The sequence below is a fragment of the Argiope bruennichi genome, chromosome X1 (genome assembly GCF_947563725.1).
Source record: "Argiope bruennichi chromosome X1, qqArgBrue1.1, whole genome shotgun sequence".
In the NCBI taxonomy this organism is placed as follows: Eukaryota; Metazoa; Arthropoda; class Arachnida; order Araneae; family Araneidae; genus Argiope; species Argiope bruennichi.
The window spans coordinates 57,477,569-57,490,920 of record NC_079162.1 but is presented as its reverse complement, the minus strand read 5'-3'; positions in this window follow the sequence as shown (position 1 = coordinate 57,490,920).

The window sequence follows — 13,352 nt, the reverse complement described above, 5'->3', positions numbered from 1 at the left end:
CCTTTCTTCGAACATTTGAATATTTTGAAATTTTACCTTCTTAGAAAGGGTCTCGTGTGTTTAAATATTTGCAAATAAAGATTGGCCTTTAAGAATCACCTAGGATGTTTACTCTAAACATATTAGTTTACGAGATTCAGAGAAGGCAAAAATCATAATTCGTGATTTATTTTATGCCAGTGGCTTCGTCAATTTTCCATCTATAAATATGGTTTGTGGCTTAAATAGTGACAAATTTATTCCAATATAAATTTTTTATACCATTCAGTTTTAAACGTCTATAGTTCAAAAAATATTTCGAATAAACGCAGAAACTTTTTTCATATATTCTCCTTGCTACACCAAGTGGCGCTTGATTTTAAACCACCTTTCAATACTTAGATTTTATAGTATGGCTCAATGCTATTCACAAATCAAAGTATCAAAACATTAAAGCTTTTAAATACCAAAATGTTCCAATTTACTAGAATATTATGATGGAAACATGTTTTTTTAAAATATTTATATATAGGATTCGAAAAGGAATCACTATTTTAAGATGGATGTAAGGTTTTTATCCTTCGATAACTAAACGCTCTTCTAATTGACTACACACTTTTGCAAATTCGAGATGTTCTTGTTACGCACAAATCATTTCAATCACACTACCTACTTACAAAGTAAAATTTCCATTATTTTTAATTAAAATATTATAATTTCTCTACACATTATTCTAATTTGTTTGAAATAAATAAAGGAATTACAAAAACACACTAATTTGTAGTTCGTAGTATGTTTGTCGTGGGCACAGTTTTCAAGCAATACTGATTTAGTTTTATACTCTGTTTCACCCTAACTTGGCAGCAGTGTATATTCTAGGCATGCCGAATCACAGTCGCTGTGAGGGGCTGGCGGAACTTTATCTCGCAAATTTTTCACCAAATAGTAAATATTAATTAACTTTATTATATTATCATTTTAAATCAGAGAATTAATTTTTTCCTTATTTTCATTATTTTGTTCAATATTATTGATACATTATTTTAATAAATCATTAAAGTTATTTCATTTCGTTTCATCGTGTCTCAAAAGAAAACACTAAATCTTTCAATATACTGTAAAGCGTAGTTCGGTTAATGTTTTTAGAAAAGATATCTGTATCATCGTTCACGTCTTTTAAAACTTTATCTAATGTTGGGATCTCATTTCTACGAATAAATGCATGGATTTTTCGTCAGATACAGGATAATGTAAAATCATCATATTTTAATGTAAAATCATCATTTTTACATCATCATATTTACTTTTTCATAAGATGACCTGAATGTTTACCTACTGAGCCTGGTCGCTTCTTCCCAGGGGTACTTAAAGGACTGGATGCCTTTATTTCTGTTTTCATGTTGCACTTTTTGTTGATTTCACTCGTCTTGAAGGTGTGCACAGCGTATTCGTTGATAACACTTTTTTTTTCAGACATTTTAGAAGTGAATAGAAATGACGAATCGAATAAATATTCAACAATCAAAACTAATAACTACTAATGTGATTAATAGTATCAAAAATATCAGCTGGTAAAAAAGCGAGAATAAAAAAGTACGAAAGATGATAATGGTTGGGAACTAAACGAAGCTGATTTGGCGGAGACGTAAAAGAAAAGCGCGCCAAATACTTGACCTTGAAGACCGGTTCTAGCCAAAGTGGAATTCATTATGTCAAACGTTTCGTTTTATTCGTTCGCTTTATTTACAAAATACTTAACAGATAAACACTTCTAACTTGAGAATAATTTTAAATACATACTGATAAAAAAAGGATTTCTGTAATTTATGATATTATTTGATAAATTTCTGAGCATTTTAACTATTTTAAAGTCGGAATTGATGGGGAACTCTTTCCCAACGCGGAGCGCCACGTTTTCTGTCTTTTACAATACTGCCAAGTTAGGGTGAAACAGAGTATAGTAATATAGGATTAATCTGAAGATTTAACCTGTATAATGCGCAGTGACATCTGGTAGATGTGAAAAAGAACGTGCGTTTGCGCTTATTTCCCTTTGTCTGGCATTGTTCAAAATAATCAATAGAATATTACCTTTTAAATTAAGAAGGATTTTTTTTTTCTGTATAATGAAGTTAATCATGTATTCCGGCTATAAAATGACCTCGGCTATAATTGATTATATTTTGTCTCGGCCTCCGAAATGTAAGTGGTCTTCAACTTTAAATTGGGAATGAAAATCCATGTCTAAATTAAAAAATGCACAAACAGGCAAAAATTATCTCCAACTCAATGATTAATTTAAAAAATAAAAGAAATTTTTAATGAAGTGGGAATGAAAAAATATTTAACTTTTCCAATGAAAATTATCAATACTAAATGAACAAAATAATTCTATTTGCATATAGGCCGAGTATTATTTTTCCATTTTTCATATCCACCAATTATCCAGTAATTTTGCCCATCCATTTAAATCCATCCATCCAGTAATTATATCCATCCGTTAAATCCATCTTTCCATTATTTTTTAATTGTTTTAAAACTATCAGTGCAATTCGCTGTTGAGGTTGTTTTTGTTATAACCTATAATTTTATGTATATTATTTAACTTCTTTTTCAGAAAATAAATGCATGTCTATCTAAAATCTGATTAACATATCCTTTGAAGTAAATAAGTGGGAAATATTACGATTTGTTCGTGCGTTAGGGCGCATAATTTAGGAGAAAGTAGATAGCGAGTACAGATATTTTATCTCCTACTTCGTAATTTAACACAAAAATGAATCGTTGACTTCGAAAAAATAAGTTAACAATCTTATTGTCAATCACTCTACTTAACAGCAAATTCTTCAATATTATTACGAATATATACGAAAATATAGCATCTATATACATATCTCAATAAGTTTTCGCTCACTCTTTTCATTATATTTATAGTTGTGAGCAGGGAATATTAAAGCAGGTTCTGAATCATAAATTTTAAACAATAATTCTACTGCATTCTTTCTACAAGGTAAAAGCATGTTCACCCATTGAGGTTCACTGATTTTATTAGAATGCTCATGAACGAATTTGAAAATTCACCCATGATTAGTAGTACGCTCCCGGAGAATTTAAAAAAAAAACTTAGAAATAACCCTTACAAGTGTGTCAATTAAATATATCCAAAGGTACACCCAATCAACTAAAATATGATGCTTATTGGTGCTGGTATTAGACAGATAAGGGCTGCAAAATGTGTGTCTCAACTACTCAAATAAATATTCAACATCACTTCGAATCAAGTAATATCTAATGTTGAACACAGCTGTGTTACAAGGTTTAGGATGTTATTGTTTTAGAATTATCACTCGTACAATCCATATTTATCGGCTATTATAGTTTGTAAAATAAATATTGCCCTTAGTTTTAAATCCATTCACTTAATCACTTTCAAGATTCACTTAATTATGACGATGTGAGATATATATTTCCAATTCAATTTCTGAGTATAAAGATGACTATATAAAGTATTACAATCTGATATTCAGACATAGTAACATTATATGCTGTAGGGCTACAAGTGCAAAATATCTTAAGAGCTAAAAGCGAATATTTTGGGAAATCAAAAAACAACTTTTCGATTGGATCGACTATTAGTCCCGCAAACGACTACTTCGCATTATCTTTTGAAATAGAGGATTTCCAAACACATTCCATGTTTTCCCAATTGTATAGTATAATTTATTTTACACTTCGAAGTTAAAAAACAATATATCACTATTTTTTACAAATCATTTATCCCTTTTAAGCTTAAAATGTCCTGTAACTTTAGAATACAAATTAAATTTAAAATTTCAAAGTAAAAGCAGATATTTAATTATGTCTCCAAAAATTTAAATAAAATTATTTTTATTACTATTAATGTTTCCTTTCTGATTGTGTGTTTTTAAATATAATCTTCTACCGAATAATTCTAATTCAGGGCCACTTCGGCAGATTTATGAAGAAAAAAGTCAAATATTTCAAGAAATAAAAGATCTAATTATTTAAATTCTCTTCAATTTCATTCCAAGTGTTTCAACATCCCAAAAGATTTGTCAGCTTTCTTTAGTAAAATATTTCTTTGAGCTCATATTTACTAACTATTAATAAATATTGAACCATTATACTAAACGAACAGCATTATTTAAAATGAGGCTAAAGCACCGCCCATCCTTATTAAAATAGATTAAGTATTGAGAATCTACAATAGAAACAATTTACCACAAGTAACACAGAAATAATCATTATCAATGTATCTGCTGTATATAATTTCTCATTAGATAAAATACGAAAAATTAATGCAGTCAGAAAATGGCTCTTTAAAAAGTTAAGCATCTGCACTAGTAATAATCCATAGCATAGTAGAACCATACATAACAAAGTTTAGTTTAATATATAATTAGTGAATGGGTAGTTTATCTGCTTAAATATAATCCTAGTTCAGAGACGATTTAATCAGAGCATGCTCCAAACGTAATTTGCTTTCTCAAACTACGCTAGATCTCATTTTTCCTTCATGCTTAACCTTATTTAAATCGCTATTATTACTGTTACACGCACACACACATATAAACAGACAAGATGGAAATGTATTCTTTATATTATACAGATTAATAGAAATTATTTAAGGTGTTAAGGCTGCTTCTCTCAAAAAATGTAAACTCTTTAATTACCAAATTTTTACACATACTCTTCGGAATACGCTGCTTCAATTTCAGAAGGAAAAACTCCATGCCAGCACAAAATGCACAACATATTGTTACAATATTATAATGATATTCTACGGCATTCAGAATATCAAATGGAATCGTGGAAATATCGTACAATACGACGATATATACTTTGGACGACAACGAGATAAGTTATGTCGCGCAAGCAATATACTGAATTAATATATAAAGAAATGAGTGCTTACTTGTCGCTCTCAGATTTCTAAAAGGAATACCACTGTTAAACTCATTTCTATCAAACTTCCACTGAATACTGCTATAGCTAATGACCGTAACTGCATGTAATCTGGCTGCTGAGAAAATTTACCTTTTAAATAAGCAATGATAAGGTAAAGTGCCTTTTCTTCTTCACTTTTATTAGCAGGCTAATCTTTTTATACAGTATATAATAAAATTAATTCATATTTATATAACTTGAACAAAAAATATCAGTCAAACCATTAAATATGACCCTTGTTTTATTTCGTTGAATTACATATTCGACGAAAGAAGCTTTTAAAAATATTCATTCAAATAATATTAAAAGACATTCTTTTATCTTAATTATTTTCTACTTTTCTGTTTTCAATTTATAATTCATTAATTGAAAAGCCATGCAAACTCAAAATTATTATTTTTTTCAAATTCACTACCAGGTGGCGCTATTGGACGCTAATGACCATAGCTATATATAATCTTGCTGCTGAGATACAAATAACATTTTAAAGCAGCATTGGGGAAGAAAAATCAAATGGTTTTTTCCCCCATTCATTCATAATTAGCAAACAACAATCTTATACGGTATGTAAAAAATAAATTCTTAATTGCATAACTTGAATATAAATATCTATCTACCTCTATAAATATAGATTGCATTACTTGTTTGGATAATAAATTGAACGAAAGAGGCTGTTAAATTCATCATTAAAATAGTATTAAAAAAATCTTTTATATTAATTATTTTCTATTTTTCTATTTTTAATTTATAATACTTTTAAAAAAATGACATAGAATCTTAAAATTTGTATATTTTACATATTCACTACCAGGTAGCGCTGCAGTAGAGAACCAGGTCTGAATTATATGAATTAACGTTCCGATGAAATCTCAATATATTTAAATTGTGCATTTTTATTCAGTACAAACATGTGCTAAAATTTCAGTACTTTAGCACGTCAAGAAGTGAATAAAAAATTGATAGCAAAATTCAAATTTTATAAGTAAGACACACGAGTTCCATAAAAGTGTTTGAAATGAACTCAAGATATACTCGAACATCCTACAGCTAACAACTTATCAACTTACTACTTAAAAAAAACAAGCTTAACGAACAAAGCATATATTCAAATATGACTTTAATTTCTAAGTTCGAACATCATAGCATTAGGTAATATTTTAACCTCATCTACAAAAATATATTCCATCATTTTTCAAGTAACTGGCATCAAAGTAGTAGAGAATAGATAAAATTTCTATCGTTGAATATTTAATAATCACAAAATAAAAGACTTCGGTTTCCGACATACATTGTAAAGTTAACAAGGACTTGAAGTTTACAACTTCTGTTTTGAAACGATTCCAACATTTCTCGATATCATCTCGCCGAAATTTTGAATTCGAACCACCGATTTCACGATATGTTTGAAATGCAATGGTTATGATATAATAGTGGACTCGGACTTAAATAAAAATAAAGTAGTAATGGCAATCTTCATTCATATCAAGGTACGAGAAAGTGTTCATCTTGTAGATATTACTGGAAAAGCATTTATTATTGGATTCGATGTGTTATTCCATGTATTCCATTCTCAAGTAGAATAGCATTAAAATAAATGATTGCCGAAACAGCATCAATTATATGGAAAACAGGAGTTCTATGGTTCAGAATCATCATAGCAATAAAAAAAATAAAAATTCCATAAAGTAAATTTGCATTTCGAATCACTGTCGAACTTTATGCCTAATACCAATATAAAGTTATTTGAACCAACAACTTCCTTTCCAGGCAAAAAATCCACAGTATAATCAAATTTATAAGTGAAAATAGAGACCTATTCTTGCCTCCATAGCTCTCAACATCAAGTCTAATACCAAAAAAGACTAAGGGAAAAAACAAGCACCTCAGTCTCCTGTCACACATTTCAATCAATCAGAGATTCTCTTCATTTCCATTTCTCAAATTATTTTCCATCTGATTTTTTTAACTGCATCCTGATCTACTATATCATAAAAAATAAGTGAACACAGATTATATGTATATTTTTACACATTTTATCTCTCAGCACTGTATTTCTAAGTTTATTACTACAAATTATATTTCCAAGTTGAAAAATTATGTAAACGGTCTCATCATAATATAATTTCTTATATAATTGTAAATTCTGTATATAGTTATTTTTGTTTCGTTTTCCTACTGTAAATATTTTGTTAATTAAATAAAATTCCCGTAACATGCCCACCAAACCCTTCAGTGACCAGAATGGTGACGGATACGGGGGTATGAGACGGCGTTCTGTTCTAAATGAACTTATTAAACGTTTATAGATTTTAAATACAAATTTTCCTTATATAAAATCTTTTGAAAGAAAGGATTTCTTTTTATTTTGGATTTGGTTGTAAATTGGTAAATTGTCTCAAATAAGTAAGCACAGCTTGAAATCGAAAAAAAATTAACTTAAATGTTAAGATCAATAGCCTGCTAATGTATGTCAGTCTACTAAACTTTCCTTTTATCATTTTTTCAAGCGTTTGTATGATTTTCATTTCGAATAAGAAATGCTTTTAACTTTCATTTTGTGGCTGCGATACTTATAAATGACTTTCAGGCTACCACATTTTTTTTCATTAGATTATTTTTGCTGTATTCCTCGTCATTATTCAATAAAAATGAAGAAAGAAGCATTTCAGGCTTTCACGGTGAAATTGTTTATAGCCTATTTTGGTATAAATCTGAAAGACCAAGTCAAGCCTAGACTCTTACAAAAAAACTTGCGCCCGTTTGTTTAGAAGAATTCACTCACTGGCTTCAAGGTAAAAAAAAAAAATTATCTTTTCCATTCGGAATAACAATGGCTCGGAGAGAACTTGAAATTTCTGCTGATGACTGTTGCTTTTGTACACGCAATGTAAAAGATTTCAATATTAATAGCAAACATTAAATGTATGATCTTAAACTACTACGTTATACAGGGCCTATCCCTCATGGGCCTCTTGCACATTTCCATCTCCTCCAGATATATTAGAAAATATGTTTGAAAATCTCGACTTAGTATGTCCAGATGGAAGTAATGACGATATATGGCCCTAGCGATCATCTTAAAATTTTTGCACAATCTATGTTAAAAGATTCTAAAAGAGACTTACTTCTTCCTGAAGAATCGTTTCCCGACCAATCAAAAATTATTGGCTCCAGATAAATTTCTTTATTTTGTTTCGGCGCAAAGAAGATTGCGTATCGTTTTTCTTTCAAGAAAATGACCTATTAATTTCTTCGAAGTCCAGGTCTCATGGAAACTTTCAAAATTCAACACATATCTGGAAAATGAAAAAGTTATTGATTCATGAGAAAGAAATCAGAAAGCAATATCATTCCATTATGTTTTATTCGTTATATTATTACATTATACTAATATGTAAATATTTCATTAGAATCATTTGTTGCGATAGAGTAATTAAAAATGGATGGAAGACAGATTCATTAATTAAAACGCTTAAATTGAAATGATTTATTAACTTTTATTTTTTTTAAGAAGTTCTTTCAATTAATGAAAATTTGTAATATACAGATAAATACAATTCCTTGGTAAAATCGTCATCTGAATATCAGATCTGGAACTACTTTTGAGATAACATCTGAAAATTTTATTTTTTGGAGCATTTTATAAAAAACAATTCATTGAAGTTATCCTTTTTGAACCTATAAAAACTTCATCTAAAGTTTCCAAAAAAAATGGCAAAACTTACAAATGGAATCTTTAAAATATACTTTACTTTAAAAAATAAAGCACTGTCGAGAAAAATATTTTTCACAAGTAAAGTGAAAGCATTCTATTCTTTTTTAACTTATTTCGTTGTATTACAAGATCTGAACAAAATTTATTACAAGGGATTTAATTTAACATATCTTTAAACAAATACTTTTTTTCACATTTTCAGTTTCATTAAAATATTGCAGAGATTATGAGATAAATCCCGTGTAATCCCGTGAATATAAGAGTGCAAGCTTAAAATCCCTTTTGAATACTGAATAAGTGACAAAATAAGACAACTTAAAATTTTTAAGATTACCACTTTTTCTAAAAAATTCTTAAACATAAATGTCTAAGGTTTACCTGTGGGATTAAAGTATCTGATAGGTATCTCTTTATTGAAAAGAGTAATGTTAATTACTCTTGGTTTTAATAACAAAAGTTTCATATAATGTAACGTGGGACAGCGGGATAGTAAAAGTAGTTGGCGTAAAGGGCATCAATATCAAATTTTTAACGAAATCCATTCAGAGGAAATCTGCTTGTAAGGCAGTACAAAAATAAGTATACATGATACGAAGATTACAAACCGAACAGAAGTAAGTAAATAAAATTTGGTACACAAATTAAGCATCTAAAGTGCAGATTTTTATCATTACACTTTTTGGATGCACTTTTATTTACACTTTTATCTGGATGAAGATATGGAGCAGCGAACAGATCTTTAAGAAGTCTGGTCTAATTCGTCAAAATGAAAACAGTAAAAGACATAAGATATTTAATATCTAACTAGTACTCTTCTAATTAACTTTTATTCTAAAGATTTTCTTATTTCTAGACTAATTTTATGCACTTTTATTGCCTTCGGATAAGAATAAGCTGTAACAATAATGAATGTTGGGATAAGAAATAAATATAATTTTTAAAAGCTTTCTTTGAACATTTGCATATTTTGAAATGTTGACATTTTATAAATGGCCAATGGCCTCGTGTGTTTAAATATTTGCAAATAAAGATTGAGCTTTAAGAATCACTTAACAGGTTTATTCTAAACATATTAAATTACTAGTGTCAGAAAAGACAAAAATTATAATTTGTGATTTATTTTATGCCTGTGTCTTCATCAATTTTTTATCTACAGAAAAGGTTTGTGTCTCAAATTGTGACAAATATATTCAAATTTAAATGTTAATATAAAAAATTTTATACAATTCAATTACAAGTTTAGAGCTAAAGAAATATATTTTGAATAAACGCAGAAACTTTAAAAAATTCTCCCTTCGGCACCAGGTGGAGCGCGACTTGCGCCACGTTCGAAAGCTTAAATTTTATAATATAGGCTCAACTCTATTAACAAATCATCAAAACATTCGATATTTTACATACGAAACTGTTAATTTATTCATTTAAATACTATTAAAAATAGATTCTTCCGTCTCAAGTATTTTCTACTTATTTGTTTTTAATTTATTATTCATTAAAAAATTGCCATAGAATCTTGAAATTAGTTTTTTTTTTCAAATTCACTACCAGATGGCGCTAAATCTGCGAAATCAAAACTCCATTATATGAATCGATTAACTGTTCGACGAATTCCCAATATATTAAAATAGTGTATTTTTATTCAGAACACACAAGTGTTAAAAATTCATTACTTTGGCACATCATGATGTTAATCAAAAATCGATAGCTACAGAAAAAGCAAAATCCTATCTTTATATACAGTTTGCATAAGTTATATAAAAGTGTTTGAAATGAAGTCAAGCTGTTCACAAAAATTCTACAAACTAACTACTTATCAAGCTTGTATTAAAAGAAAACAAGCTTTACGAATAAAGCATATATTCCAATATGACTGGAATTCTCACATCATAGCATTAGATAATATTTTAACCTCGTTTATTAAAATTTATTCCATCATTTTCCAAGTAAATGATATCAAAGACAAGTAGAAGTGCATAAATAAACTTTGTCATTAAATATTTAAATCATAAAATAAATAACTACTAACTATTGGCCGCATTTTTTGTAAGGAAAATAATCACTATAGTTCAAAATCATCATAGCAACGAAGTCAAGAAAATAGCAACACAAGCAAATGATGAAATAAAGTCCTAAAATTAATTAATTCTTTATGTAGTTTTCTAAACGCTAATTACAGTAAAAATACAAAAAATTCCATAAAGTAAATTTGCATCATGAATCACTGTAATTTTATATCTAAGAGCAATATAAAGTCATTTGAAGGAACTTATTAAACAATTATAGATTTTAAATACCTATTTTTCCTATATAAAATCTTTTCAAAGAAACTATTTTTATTTTCATTTATATTTATTTTTGTTTCATTTTATTATTTATTTGATTTTATTGTAAATTGGTAAATTGTCTCTAATAAGAAAGCACAGCATGAAATCTTGGAAAAATTAACTGAAGTTAAGATCAATAGCCTCTTAATGCATGTCTGTCTATTCCACTTTTCTTCATCACTTTCTCAAGCGTTTATATGATTTTCAGTTACAATAAGAAATGCTTTTAATTTTAGTTTAAAAAATTCTTTTTATATTATTATTCAGTAGTAATCATGAAAAAAAATATTATTTAGAAATAAACATCCATAACGTTTCGATAGATATTATATCACTTAGTTGAATTTTATAGCCCTCACAGTTTCATCAGTAAATCCAGACGATTCTTCTACCAACATTTGCAACAACGAGAACAGGGTTTTTAAATCCAATTTTTATTATTGGATTGCAAAACCAAATTTCGTTTATGTAAGTACCATTCTTTTAGAATCGTGCATTTCCGACAGTAAATTCTAAATATTCTATGAGAATTCAACAAGTTACCAAAGGATTTTTTTTTATTTTAATTTAAGCTATTTTAATGTAAGTATTTTAGATATTCAAGCAATTTTTACTTTATGTAGTTCATCAGTGTCAGATATTTTCCTTTTTGGCTGTATGTGATGCGGACATATTGTACCTCTATGATTCTTCCATAGTATATTAATCAGTTAATTTCTGGACAGATTTGTCAAATAATTCTACAAGGGTCCCTAAGTTATGAATCTACTTTGAATGCAGCTAATTTTGTAAAACTGGAGCATGCCCTCATATAGAGGCTATGACTTTCCTTATTTCATTTTACACTCTTCGATATTGCAGTCTTATTTTCTTTTCTATATAATAAGTCATCCCGTCAAATTAAAAGAACCTTTTATATTACAAAATGTATACATTTTAGTAAGAAACTAGAATACATATAAGCTTATCAATCTCATTTCCATGATGAAAAGTTATACTATTAAAGATACTATCAGAAAATATCGTGAATAAAAATATTTTATATACAATATTTTTATTCAGGTTCAAAGAATATTTTAAATTCCTTTGAGCACAAAATGTGACTACTGAGAGGCAAGTTAATTCTAAAATTATTTATTCATCGCGGTGTAACATGCTTTCTACATATATTCAAATAATGGCCAGTCTACACATGCGCAGACTGGCTATGTCACTCGAATCGCTTCTTGTGACCAATATTTCAGTAAATTCGGAAACTAAAATATTGTTACATAGTTACATCGTTATATACAAATATACATAATATAAATTTACATTTCTGCTTATAGGCCAAGACTAACTTACACTAAATGGTTGTATAACTTGTTTGGCTCTCGTATCAGAATTGAAATGTTTCGTCCATAAAAGACAATGTTCTAAAATTCTGAATGATAATACAAAAATATTCTTTGATGAAAATGTCGAAATTTAAAAAAATTAACTAAACTTATTTATCCCCTTATTGGCATTAAGAAATTGACTTTGGAAGATGACAAAAAGTCAAATGCAGATGGATGTTGACTGACGTGACATCCGCAACAATATTCAGAAACAATTTTTCATTTATGAAGTAATTAATTGTTCTATATAGCACCTGGCAACAGCTTACATACTACTTGGAATGAAATTAATCAATGTATCAATATATAATTTTGAATGCTTTAGAATGTTGAATAATGGCCACACTCGTGTGCGTCGGGTTCTTCAAAATTTGACTTAAATTCCTGTAATGGGATCTTCTCCATTAATTAATTAAACTTATGTAAATATTCGTTACATATTTAGAAGAATTAAACCTTTTTAAAACTTTATTCCATATACCTGTAACAGTAGATACATTTAGTTAGTCTTAAGATTTCTTTCGAAGTTCCTACTGTAAACCAATGTAAGATGCATCTATCAGAAAGTATTTGAATATTTCTTTTGAAAGAAGTCCATAAATCCAGTTTATAGAATTTTGAAATAAAAAATATTTGTTAAGCACAGAGTTATACCAAATTATTAAAGAAAACGCTGCAACACAAAAATGTAGATTCCCAAGAAGGTGTGAAAGAATCTGATAAGAACAAGAAAAATATTTGAAAATCATAGTGACAATAGTTAATCGGACAGAGAATGGATGTTGGAGAATGGATGCAGTACATAAATTATAGAGCATTTAGCACTAAAACAAGAGAAGCATGTGAAAAAATATGAAAGATGGTGCATTCTGGATTGTAGCGAATCTTCTCATGCGACTAATTCTTAATTAATTTATAACTTTCTTCGAATCAAATAAAATATAGTTTATTCGTCTTCAAAACTAACAAACTATTCACTAAAGGAAG